Source organism: Saimiri boliviensis, chromosome 5 (assembly GCF_048565385.1).
Source record: "Saimiri boliviensis isolate mSaiBol1 chromosome 5, mSaiBol1.pri, whole genome shotgun sequence".
NCBI classification, from domain to species: Eukaryota; Metazoa; Chordata; class Mammalia; order Primates; family Cebidae; genus Saimiri; species Saimiri boliviensis.
Genome location: NC_133453.1, coordinates 91052996 through 91066735, shown reverse-complemented (window position 1 = coordinate 91066735; position 13740 = coordinate 91052996). Strand labels below are relative to the sequence as shown.

Genomic DNA, 13740 nt, shown 5'->3' with positions numbered 1-13740 from the left:
ATGTAGATGCTCAATTAAAACTGCCATAAAAATACTGGATCTACATTTTTATATAATTTACAGCTAATGCTGGGTGCAGTGGCTCATTCCTGTAATCCCAGCACTTTGGGAGGCCAAGGCAAGTGGATCACTTGAGGTCAGGAGTTCAAGATCAGCCTAATCAAAATGGTGAAACTTCACCTCTGCTAAAAATAAAAACATTAGCCAGGTGTGGTGGCACATGCCTGAAATCCCAGTTACTTGGCAGGCTGAGGCAAAAGAATCATTTGAACTCGGGCGGTGGAAGTTGCAGTGAGTGGAGAGCATGCTATTGTAATCCAGCCTGGGTGACAGAGTGAGACTCCATCTCCAAGAAGAAAAAAAAAATCTCCAAAAGTAAAAATAATTTGTGGTTAAGAAACGTTTATGTGTCTCAGTTGTTCCAAATATACAGGTTTTACAATAACCGAATCAAGTGTCAGTTTTTAAACTTCACTGAATACTAAATAAAAGTAAAAATTCAGTTCCTGAGTCACATTAGCCACATTTCAAGTGCTCAAAAGACATACGCAGCTAGTAGCTACTATGCTGAATAGCACAGACAGAATATTTAAAAATAACCCCACCAAAGATTTAAAAAGACAATGCACAAAAGATGTAAAAATTAAAAAGACAATTCTAGAAAGAGAAAATCCAAATAGCTGGTAAGTTTTTCAAAAAACGCTCAAACTCTTTAGTATCCTGGGCAGGGTAAATTAAAACAACAGTAAGATAAAGCCACATTCATCAAGTTGGGAAAAATGAAAAATAACTCTTGGTGAGACAATAAAAATAAAGGGATCTACCATATACTGCTGTTGGAGTATACACTAGTGCATCTGCTTTGGAAAAAGCATACTATTGAAGTTGAAGATAAACATATATACTCTACAAAAATACATGATAATGTACATAAGAATACATGTACAAGAACATTCATAATAGCATTATTCATAATTGCCAAAAATGGAACACAATCCAAATGTTTATTAATATTAAACTAGTTAAACTGTGGCTCATTTCTATTAAGACTTTTATACTATACTTACTATACTATAGATATTACTATATTGCAATATAGGAACTATACTATAGATATTACTATATTGCAATAGAATAACTAAATGTACTATTTAAATCTTAGATGCATAAGAGAAAAAGATACATAATAATACGTAATATATAATCCACTTACATACAATTAAAAAACAAGCTAAATGAATCTATACTGCTTAGGAATGCTGACATAGGTGGTTAAGAAATACTAACAAAGAAAGCAGTAAATAATTGCCATTAAAATCAGGATACTGGACCAGGCACGATGCCTCACGCCTGTAATCCCAGCACTTTGGGAGGCCGAGGCAGGCGGATCACCTGAGATTGGGAGTTCAAGACCAGCCTAACCAACATGGAGAAACACCGTCTCTAATAAAAATACAAAATTAGCCGGGCGTGGTGGCGCGTGCCTGCGATCCCTGCTACTCGGGTAGCTGAGTGAGGAGAATCGCTTGAACAGGAAGGCAGAGGTTGCGGTGACCTAAGATCGCACCGTTGCACTCCAGCCTAGGCAACAAGAGTGAAACTCCGTCTCAAAAAAAAAAAAAAGAAAGAAAGAAAGAAAAGAAAATCAGTAAGGTGTTAACCTCTGAAAGAATTGAGGAAGGAGATGACATCAGGAATAGACGGCGAGGGGAGCTTCTCAGGTTCTTGACTGTGGTAGTGGTTACAAGGAATTCACTTTATATTCCTTATACTATGTATTGATGTTTGTATGCTTAAATACTAAATATACAGAAAAACATACAAAAGATTTAAAATTGTATCTAAGACACATTAATTGCCTTGCTGTATTTTTTTTTTTAATTATAAAGTGGCAGACATTAGGTTACACTATAAGGAAAATTTTAAAGCACAGGAGTCTAATTTTGATACCATCAGACATGATTTCGGTACACAACACAGAAGCTAGTAAGCGTTAAGCAAGGATGCATAAATTGAGTCCACTGCCAAAACTTACGGAAAGTAAAACGTGGAAAATTAGTACCTTTAACTGATAGTGTACCCCTAAAGAGCCTACACCACAGAATTAAATACCAACATAATAAACATGAAGAATTTTAGATTCTTTGTTTTAAAGTACAATGATATTCCTTCAGAATACCTTTACAAAACAACTGAGACTGTAATGATTTACATTAAGATCGTATGAAAACGATGTGAAAAAGAACCAGTACTATTTTACTATAAAAGCCTTACTAACGTAAATTTATAAATCCATTGTTAAATATTTTGAGTTAATTCTAATTTTATGATAGAATCTCATTATTTGCAGCAAAAACAGCTAGCATTTGGCAAAGCAAAGGCTCAAAAGCTAAGGATAGTAACCAAAGAAACTTAAGACGAAACAGTCCTTTTAAAAAACTCTCATTTACAGTATAAGGGGAAACTTTGAACACGCCCCTTCTATTCATCAATCGTAAAACTCAACATTAAGGACTACACAATCCCACATCCCTCTTCGAGAAAAAGCAAAGGCTTTGCGTTGCAGCAACAACGGAAGAGATGGAGGGAAGCTCCACTCAAGTCTTCCCTGCCTGCTCCTTCCCCAAAACCACTCCAGAATACGAGGGAGGGTTGAGAGGTAAGGCAATATCTAATATAAGCAACGCGACTGATGCGTCTGGTCAAAATTCATACAGAGGACTTGTCTCTGTCCCCGGATAGAGGTCCCCTGCTCTGCAGTCACGAGGGTCAGCTGCCGGCTTCACAATTCCCTGCTCTCTTACACCCGGAACGTGACGCTCCTCACCTACCACCCCGACGCAGAGCTAGTCTCAGGACTCCCTGCACGTGTGAAGGATTCGTCCGCAAGCTCAAGGGGAGGCCACGAGACAGAGCTCGCTTGGTCCTGGCCTTCCCGGCCTATACAAGCCCGGCCCCTTCCCAATTCCCAATCTCCACAGCCTTCCATCCTCCCCCTCTCGATTCACCTTTCGCCTCCGACGCCCTTGGCCTTCGTTTGTGGCAAGTTTACCCCACCGTTAACTCTCGCATAAAAGCCTGCCTTTACCAGGGCAAAGAGGGAAACCAACGCCTGCAGGAATCGCTTTACCCGATCGCCTGGACGCGTCCTCTGCTGGGATTCACCTGATGTTGCTGACGGTACACAACCACTCCCGGCATGCCCCGCGCACGCACCACCTCTCCCACCCCGCCCCTCTCCCGCCCAAACACGTGACCTCCTTTCGTCTCTGTCCACGCCCACTTCCGTTCCTCCACTTTCCCTTAGAAAGGAGGAGGGAGTTGGGGGTGTTAAAAGCGTAGCGACTTCCTCCTCCTCCCCGCCCCCGCCCCTGTACCCCCTTCTACAATGTCTTCCGGGTCGCATTCGCCTCAGCGCCTTCTGGGAAAATAATCTCATTTCCTCCCCTCCCCCTCCTCCTGCCTTCAACCAACCAGCCACCCGTCAGAGAGGGACATGCGCAGTGAGTGCCTCCCGTCTCTTCTACCCGAACCCCCCCTTCCCCCCAAGCAGAGAGACCCCAGCAGCAGCAGCAGCTGATGATGAAGAGAGAGGCAGTGGCAGAGGGGGGGCACCTTTTATTTCTATTTTTAAAGGGACAGGACACTAATTCTACCCCACTTCAACCTTGAATTGAGGGGGGTGGGGGGAAGGTGGCTGAGTTCCTTCCCCCACCCTCCAGCCCTGAGCCCTGAGAGGGGGATTGAGCCTGAGAGAGAAGAAGGAGTTTCTTCTTCTTCGAAAATCCCCATCCACGACTCCTACCCCCTCACCCCTCCAACTCGCCTCCCTCCCGAGCCCCCTCCACCCTCCTCTTTGGCCGTGAGAGGAGGAGAGAAAGAAACCAAAAGCCTCTTAGCAACACAGACCCTTTGCTGCTGCTGCTGCTGCTGCTGTTGCTGCTGCTGCTGCTGCTACTGCTGCTGCTGCTACTGCTGCTGCTTGGCCCTGGCTGGAGACATCTCACTACACCCAGGAGCAGCCACTTCCCCAGCTCTCCTCCTCCTCCTTCGCCTCCTCCTCCTCCACTCCCCCCCTTTATTACCCTTTGTGTCATCCTCCACAGCTCCAGGGAAGGCACTCAAAAGTGGGGGGCAGGAAAGGTAAGTGTGTCTGTGGGGGCTTCATTGCCTTCTTCTGGCTCTGACTTTCACTCCGGGGCAACAGTAGCACCAAACCACATACGCAGTGGAGCTCCGGGGTGAGGAGGGGGTGGTGCTGGGGTGGGGGGAGTGAAGGAGGGGTTGGAGTAGGGAGGGGTGTGTGAGATGGGTGCCCATCCTGTCAGGGGAGGAAGGGCACTTTTATTTTTATTTGCTGTTGTCAAAAGTGGTTTCTCTCCTCCAGCTAACATCTGATTGTGTCTTGCTCCAATGGGGGAGAATACAAAAACAACCCCCTCCTTCCTCCAATGAGGCGCCAGGGAAAGAGACAGAAAGAGGCACACTTTCTAGATGTCACTTAAAAAAAAATTCATTGGAGAGCTCTTTTCTCTTTCCCCAGGAAAAGCTCCACTGCATTTGTTTAAGAGTGGGAAAATGTCGGGATCTGGATTGTATTGGAACTGCTTATCCATTTGTAGACCTGAGTGTTTTCCCCTTTTTGGTCCTGTATGAGATTTGGATATTGACTTAGTGTTGGAAGACTTGATTGGTTTTTGCTGTAGGGGTTTCATTTTCCATTTTTTTCGTTTTGTCTGACTTCCATGGAAAATTTCAAATTTTTAGTTGGTAGAGGCCTTTGGTTAGGTTTTGACTTGCATTATTGCTTTTTTTGTTAAATGTCTGTTTCATGTATCAGTATATAAAGTCCAAAGCTCTATTATGCTTAAAGTTTAAATGCTACTGGTACTGTCTGTTCCCACATACCTTCCTGATACTTATTTTCCATATGATGAGAATATTAGCTATTTTATAATTACTCTGGGTATTTTTGTAATCTTTGTAACTTCTCTGAACAAGTAATCCCCATTGAAAACTTTATGTTGTTCTGGCTGCATGGAAGGCCAGACCTCTCCATCAATAGTTTGCTGGATTGGTACCACTTTCAGTTTTAACTGAATTATTTATTTACTGTTGTAAATTGAGATGAGTTTTTCATCTCAATTTCTCTTGGGGTACTGAACCAAATTGCTCACTGTATGTAAAAGGAGACAAATTTCTAAAATATGTTTTCATGAGCCAAAGAAATCATGAACTTATAGTTAGTATATTAACTGCAGTTAGCTATAAATTGAAAGATATATCCATATTTAGGTTTATGGAATAACAATATTGATAAAAATCACTATTCATTTTTCTGTAGTATGTTCTTAGTGCATAGCTTTAAAATTCAGTGCTGTGTTTTATTTCACAGATGCTAGAAAGTATATTTCTGATGTAGGCCTTTTCCTAGGGCTTATATTGGCAAGCGTTATTTTGTTTCATATATACATTTCTTTATTCTTTCCTTGAAGATGGATGCACACATGCATATACACACACTCTCTTCCCTCTCGCTGTCTCTCCCTCACACCCTTTTTTTGTAACAGCATTGATATTTCTGATCCCATAATTTATGTCAGCAAAAAATATTCTTCTGTAAAGCAGCAATTTTGTGATCAGACTGGCAATATGAAAACAGCAATTTGATCAACTAGAAAGGATTGAAGAAATATAAATCTAGAAGGACTAGAAGGATATTTGGCATAAATATTATCAAGACATGATAATACTTCTAATTTTTTATTTTCTTGATGGTTAAAGCCAAGATATAATATACTCATATTTTAGTGACAGTAAAGCATTGCATATGTAGAAACTTGTTCTGTAAAATTTTAATTATCAACTGTGTGCAAAAGTAGACATTTACATACCGAAATAAAAAAGCTGTGTAGCAGTAAACAATATGGTCTTATTTCCCTTCTGTTATAAATTTGAACAATTTTATACCTTTCTCTGAGATGTAATTGGTGCACTTAAGCAGCAATCTGTGCCAAGTTCAAGTTTTTCTCCCAACATCAATACTGCCATTCCAAGTCCTTGTAAGATTTCTTGTTCTCACCTTAAAACCTCAGCAACCTTAAAGGTAAGAGACAGACAGTAGAACTTACTTGACGAAATTAATTTTAAGAAAGCGAATTGTGTAGGTAACTGGGGTGGTAGTTGTTCTATAGGTAGCTGAGTAAAAATTTAGTCTTGAGTTTAATGTCTTAACTTATTTTATTTTTTAAAAACATTTTTTATCACACCCCTCACCCTCACCCCCATGATACTTTATGGTTAGAAGATTCCAGACTTTTAGTTGGATAATGATTTATGTTTAGAAAACCCTTTTAAGTATTAAGAACTATTGATACTTCAGATTGTAACTGTTCAACTACGTGATATCTTGGAGGTCACCTTATCCAATTCTACATATTGCTGAAGTTCCAAGAACTTGAACTTGCCTGAGGTTCCAAGGCCTATAAGTGGGCAGAGTGGGGACCAGAGAACTCAGGTCTCCTGATGCTCACTCTGCTGCACTACCTCATTTCCTTTGTCAGAAATGAAACTGTCATGTACAGTTCTGGGTATAGCATTTGAGGGTTTCGTATGGGGCATATTATCGTAAGAATATTAAGATAAATAACTTCAAAGCCATTATTTTGTCTACTTACATTCAATAATTAATTTTTTAAAGAAGCATTAATGGTACTTATTGTAGATTATTACTATTTTGAAACTATTTCAGCTTTCTCTACTGCATATTTTCCCTTGCACTTATAATTAGTAAATATACTTACTGTTGTATTAAGGACCTATATTTACAAGAATAAATGGAATGCATCTTCTATTCTAAATGTTTACTTGTGAATCTTGCCCTATGAACTGCCTAAGAACAAACATTTTTGTTTTGTTAACACATCCTTCTACTTTTGGCACAATGTCTGGTACACAGTAGGCCCTACTGGTAGCCTGTCATAATCCATGTTAGTTTTAGAGTTAGGCATATTGGAATTTCTTTACTTGCATATGTGGAATTCCTTTCCTGTCCTTTTCTTGTCCTCCCTTGCTACAATTTTCACTACCATGAACATTTTTTCTTGAGAATTTTTTTTCTTTATCTCTACTGTGGCTCTCATTTTTTCTAATTAAGGGTCAAATTAAATGCTATTAACAATATAGTACCCATAGGAACAAGTAAAACATATTCCCTTCTAATCTTTATGCAAGAAAAAGTTTGACAAAAGTGATTTATTATGAATAAGCAATGATCAAACACATTCCAGTTAAAAATATACTTGTAAAAATTGTTCAGGATGCACTTAAATTTTGTTTCACTGACTGGTGCAGTAGGTTGTTGGAATCATTAGGCCGCTTTTACCAGCTCTATAGAACAAGTGCTACATAGGTGACATGTTTCCCTGACTTTGTTTTTTTGGTCCTTACCCAGACAATTATCAACCTTCCAGTTTTCTATGGCTATGAAGATTTACTCCTAGTCATCAGTGGGACCCCCATGAAGTCAGCCAGAAAGCCTATATCCAACTTATGTAACTTTGCAAACTTGTCTGGAATTTGACTGTATGTGCAAAACAGAGTGTACTTAGTAATTCATTAAACATCTTTTGATCACCTGCTGTCTGCCAGGCACTGTGCTAGGCATCTGAAAAACAAAGATGGTCCCTGCAGTTTAATGTGAAGAGATATCTTAATTGTATTCCACAAGTGTATTGGTCGTATCTTTGTTTTGGTGTTTCTACCTGAATAAATTTTATATTAACTAAATGGATACTGTTAGGTGGAAAAATGCATGTTTAAGAAGGATATTGCTGTTATTTTATTAAAATACAAATATATAAAACAATTTTCCACTTAATACTGTATTCTAGGGATTTATATTCTGTATATAGTTAACACATTTTAGACAATGAAAATAGTCTATGTGGCTGCCTTTGCTGGATTTTTATTGCTAACAGTAATTCTTTTAAGATGACTAACAGTGTTCATTAAATTATCTCATTAAATTTTTCCCAAAAAAAAACCCACCACAAACTCTCTAAACTTAAATTTTTTTCTCAAAAGTAACTTTTTTCTGTGCTCTCTCGTATAACAGATTATCTTTCATGATTCATTGGAAGACATTGTACATTGTTATTTTGAGTTTTCATATTTTTTTTACCATATTTTAGCAAATCTAACAGCATGATTTAATTATTCCACAGTAATTAGTGTCCACTATTTAGGAGTTTTGGAATTTTTAGGATGTAGTAGAAATACCATTCCAAAATCTTCATGAGAAACTTCTCAATTCTAGTTCAAAATAAGTTGTAATTTTTAATCTTTATTAAATGATATATTTTCTATAGCTTCAGTAAAATGAATTGAAAGTTTCTTAGTAGATGGATGATTCAAAAACAAAGAATCTTATCTCAGTTCCTGTCATGGCTTTCATGTGTAATTGGAAAGTATCTTGGAAAAAGTACTGGATTCAATTTGCCCTCCTTAAAGTGTACCTTTTACAGAAGTATTGATTTGCAGTTAAAAAGAAGATGGGGATACCTCTGCTTGTGCAATATCTTGTGAAGATAAATAGACTCCTGAGTGGCGAATTCTGATCTCTTTCTCATTCATTCTTAAATTTCTATTTTAGTAATAATCACAGTTACCATTTATTATAAGTAACCAGCACTGTGGTAAATTAAATTCACATTACATTTATGACACTTTCTAATTCAAAGCACAGTCACAGTAGTGTTTTTATCAATCTGTACTCTGGTAAGCAACGGTAAAATTATGGCCCTGATAGCTTGACAGAGTGATAGAAAATTTATGAACGTTTACAAGGATAGAAAAACAAAGAAAAAAAACCCCAGTCTTTTTATAAGTAACATAGATACAGACCATTGTGCAATTTAAAATAAACATAAAGTCCGTCTTTTCTTTGTATGGCAAAAATGACATTTAGGAGCTGTGCATGGTGACTCAATGCTTGTAATGTAATCTCCGCTACTTGGAGGCTAAGGCAAGAGGATTATTTTTGAGCCCAGGATTTTGAGGCTGCAGTGAACTATGTTCATACCACTGCGCTCCAGTGTAGGCTACAGAGTGGGACCTTGTCTCTAAAAATAAAAAATAAGGTCAGGTGCAGTAGCTCAAGCCTGTAATTCTAACAATTGGGAGGTGAGGTAGGAAGATTTATCACTTAAGGCTAGTAGTTCAGGATCAGCCTGAGCAATATGGTGAGACCCCATCTCTACAAAAAAGCAGTATTAGCTGAACTTGGTGTGGTGCACACTGTAGTCCCAACTATTCAGAAGGCTGAGGTGAGAGGATCTCTTGAACTCAGGTTGAGGCTGCAGTGAGCCATGATCATGTCACTAGACTCTATGCTGAGTTACAGAGTGAGACCCTGTCTCTAAATAAATAAATAAATAAATAAACAAACATAAAAATAAGCAGTAAAAAAAAGTTCAATTTTTAACAAGTAACATTTGGGCCTTCTTTATATTAAACTTCTTTTAAATTGCATGGAATTATATTTAATGTTTTCTTACATGAAGTTCCACGGTTGTAACAATTTCTGATCCAATGAATATTTACTATAAAATTTTTAATATAAATGTGTGGATGGTGGAAAAACCCATAAACAATGGGAAGTTTGTATTGTCTTGTGCTTTGGTGTATGCATAAACATTAGGTTCTGGACTCTATCATACATTTTCATAATTACTATATTACAAATAGAGGATTAAGTTTAATGTACTCTTTTTGGTACTAAAATCAGAAATATTTTAGTAGAAGATTGATCAACTTGTTGGGATCTCTAGATGCCTAAATTATTTCATAATTGTACTTTTAAAAAGCTAACGAATTAAAATACTTTCTAATACAGCTCTCTGGATAGTTGACTTTTACATCCTTTTAGGAGAAAATTGTTTTTCCTTTTTTTTTTTTTTACTTAAGTAATTTTTGTGTCTCTTTTACATAAATACGTGTTCATATTATAAATTTATGCAGGTTGATTATTCCTAATCCAGAATTGTGAAATCCAAAATGCTTCAAAATCTGAAACTTTTTGAGCACTAACATGATGCTCAAAGAAAATGCTCATTGAAGCATTTTTGATTTTTGATTTTGAGGTTAGTGTTGTTCAATAGATATATACACAAATATTCCCAAATCTGTAAAAACCCAAAATTCTAAATACTCTGGTCCACAAAACTTTTCAAATAAGGGATATCAACTGGTATTGACTCTATCACCCTACCAATATTATGCGAGTGCATTATAACCTGCAGAGTCTAGAAATATCTTTAAATGCTAGGGAGATATTCTATTCATCTGTTATACATTAGAAAGAAAAGTTTATTGCAAATGTTTTTTTACTTACAAGAATAATCTGAATAGAGCTGGGTGCAGTGGCTCTTGCCTGTAATCCCAGTACTTTGGGAGGCTGAGGCAGGTAGATCATGAGGTCAGGAGATGAGACTCTCCTGGCCAATATGGTGAAACCCTATCTCTACTAAAAATATAAAAATTAGTTAGGCATGGTGGCATGTGACTGTAATCCTAGCAACTCTGGAGGCTGAGGCAGGAGAATTGCTTGAACCTGGGAAGCAGAGGTTGCAATGAGGCAAAATTGTGCCACTGCACTCCAGCTGGGGGGACAGCAAGACTTTTTCTTAGGAATAATCAGTAGTATGATCTTAAATAATATCTTTAAACACCCAAAGAAAATTGAGTTAAAAGTAGAATATTTCTGTTTGAGGTATTTTTGTGTCATATAAGATGTCAGAAACTGGAATGACTCACTATAACTCTTCAAAGAGACAAAGTGAAATCCAGGCTTAACTTATATTAAGGTGTATCTTCTAATGTAGCTGGACATAATGGAAAAAAATTACTAGTGACATTGAACCTGGTGTAAGGCTTATAATTTATTCAAAGTTGGATATGACAAATTTTGATTTAAGTCCTTATTTCAGTTGACCTATATAACCTTTTATTAGAGAACTTACAATTAAATTCGGCATCATTGAGTGGATCATTAGAATACATTGTTTTAAAGGACTACTATGAGTTATATACATCAATCACCAACGTTGAAATGGTGAAAAGTTTTTGTACACACATTCTTCACTGATTTATTTTGTCAGCCAACTCAGATTCTCACAATGGGAGAAAAATTTTCTATATGGTGCTAATGTTAAAACTTAAGTTAATGTCTGATTCTCAGAAGTTAGAAGTAATCTCAAAGTGTTTCTTAAGATTGACTGTGTGCTAAATTGTATTTAGGGTTATGCTTGTATTCACAAGTACTGTTTATATATCACGAGTCCAGAAGTATCTACTAATCTGTTGGCTATCAACTAACTTAATCCATACATTCTCAATGGGATCTAAAAATAACAATTTAGACTGTATACATACATTTACTGATGTTGGGGGAGGGAAGTATTCCACATTCAACAAAAGAAAATATTGATTTTAAAATAGCTTTGTTACTTGGGATATACTGACCTAAAAACAGCTTGCTATGTAAGATAAAAAGGATTTTTATTTGAAAAGTTATAAAGTATCATTAATGAATATTAAATAACATAAAAATATTTAGGAAATCAAATACGTGCTCCTGAAATATGCAGAGGTTATTTTTTCAGTGTTATTCCAAAATCATTTTCCTTCTATATTTGTCACACTGGAGTTTGGGCTGAAGGATTTCTTGGCCATTTTAGACAATGTAATCTAGTTAAAAGGTTTGTTTATGCTTCCCATCTCTGTTCTGCTGATGGTATTAGAATGCAGGCCAGAGCCAGACATGTAACTGTTTATAACATTCAAACTTCAATTAAAGCTACAGTGTTCAGTTTACTATGTATCAGAAAGCTCTTACTAGCTACAAATATCACTAATAGTAATAGTGATTTTGAGTAACCATAAGCTTTTCTAAATCGTACCACTCCTTAAGAATACTTGTTTTTAAATTTAGGTGTTAACCTTTTAATTATTTCATAGAATTGTAAAATGAAGCTTTTTTTTTTCTAAAAGTAATATAGTATTATCCTTTAACACTTTTAATAATAAAACCTAACAGCTTATATTATTGCATGTATTATTTAAATGGTCCACCAGAGTTGTTTTGAAATTAATAAATTCTGTAAATGGTCTTACTTTGTTATTCAATCTATTCAAATTTTTTTTCCAGCTTAAAGAATATAGCAATATGTTGCCCACTAGAAAATAAGCCTAACAGTCACATTAGTCAGGTGTTCTTATATGTGTAAAGGGAGTCTAGTCACATATGACACAGATTTTAATTTAATATTATATTGCTTTTCTGGGCTGCTGTTCTTATTGTTTTAAGTATGTTGTTTTAGAAGGATTGTTTTAGATTAATTGTTTTAGAAGGATTATTTTTGGTTTTTTTAATTATTAGGAATTTATTATTTATTTATTTATTTATTTATTTTGGTTCCAGGTCTTTGCTGTTATACACAGTGCCGCAGTGGTAAAATTATTAGGAATTTTTTTAAACCATTTCTTCAACAGCTTCTGTTTTTGTACAGTTTACGTGGGCCAGTCAGAAAAGAACTTTAATTTTATTTGCGTTTAATTTTTCTAACTAGTAGGCAAATTTGCTATATTACATTGGTTTCATTTTTATTAAATTAAATTTGTTTTCATTAATTTTTGACCTTGAATGACTAAATCTATGCATTCTTTATGTATGTACATGTATTTTTTATTGACATCCAAGATTATAAGAGACATAAGTAACAGATCACTTAGGAAAGATGAAAAATCATATTAAATTGAATGAATTGCTGGTAAAATGCTTTTAATTAAGAAATGCTATGATGGAGATATTAAAACAAACTATTTTAAGTAAAATAAAAAATTAGGGGCTGGGCACCATCACCCACACCTGTAATCCCAGCAACTTGGGAGGCCAAGGTGGGTGGATTGCTTAAAGTCAAGAGTTCATGACCAGCCTGACCAACATGGTAAAATCCTATCTCTACTAAAAATACAGAAATTAACCAGGTGTGGTGCATGCCTGTAATCCCAGCTACTCAAGAAACTGAAGCAAGAGAATCGCTTGAACCCAGAAGGCAGAGGTTGCAGTAAGTTGAGATCATACCACTGCACTCCAGTCTGGATAACAGAGCAAAATTCTGTCTCAAAAAAAAATAAAATAAAATAAATAAATACTCCCAAGTGTATCTGAAGATAAGAACTAAAAACAACCATGCAAAATTTAGATTTATAATTTAAATCCATGGAAAGATCTCTAAGATAAGCTAGGTTGAAAAGCTGAAAAGCACATCACAAAATAATATGCACATTATGATTGCATTTATGTAAAAAATATATAGAATAATAAGTGTCCAAGGTTTACGAATATATGTTTACACTCCTACAATACATATTTTATACTGTCTACACCATAAAGGCATAAAGTATATACCATATATATTAATACTTCGATACATTAAGAAAAGGTCTGGAAGATATGTATCAAATTACATGCTTTCTATACAGAAAGTATATATGTGGGATGCCAGAAGTTTGAAGAATTCTTATTGTTATGTAATCTTTAACATTACTTGGATTTATTTGTAGCAATACGATTATATCTTTGTAATGATTTTGTGATAAGAAAATATGCGTATGTATTAAAGAAATAAGAAAAAAAATGACCCAAGAAAATTGCAATTCTACCCTAATAGTCACGTT

The 13740-nt window shown here is 36.1% G+C and overlaps 2 protein-coding genes across 15 annotated transcripts in view; one reads left to right on the top strand and one right to left on the bottom strand.

Moving 5' to 3' along the window:
• Positions 1-3962, bottom strand: part of ORC4 (origin recognition complex subunit 4) — a 68582-nt gene extending 64620 nt beyond the window's left edge. For 2 of the 6 annotated variants that reach the window (XM_003921989.4, XM_074399726.1), the window contains exon 1: positions 3089-3217. The gene's annotated coding sequence lies outside the window, so the exon portion shown is untranslated. Of the gene's footprint in view, positions 1-3008; positions 3226-3909 lie in introns of those variants that run through there. The other 4 variants (XM_074399725.1, XM_010330346.3, XM_010330350.3 and 1 more) reach the window with 4 other exon arrangements.
• MBD5 (methyl-CpG binding domain protein 5) overlaps positions 3445-13740 on the top strand; it is a 478342-nt gene continuing 468046 nt past the window's right edge. For 7 of the 9 annotated variants that reach the window (XM_074399722.1, XM_074399719.1, XM_074399721.1 and 4 more), the window contains exon 1: positions 4026-4143. The gene's annotated coding sequence lies outside the window, so the exon portion shown is untranslated. Of the gene's footprint in view, positions 3504-4025; positions 4144-13740 lie in introns of those variants that run through there. The other 2 variants (XM_074399716.1, XM_074399715.1) reach the window with 2 other exon arrangements.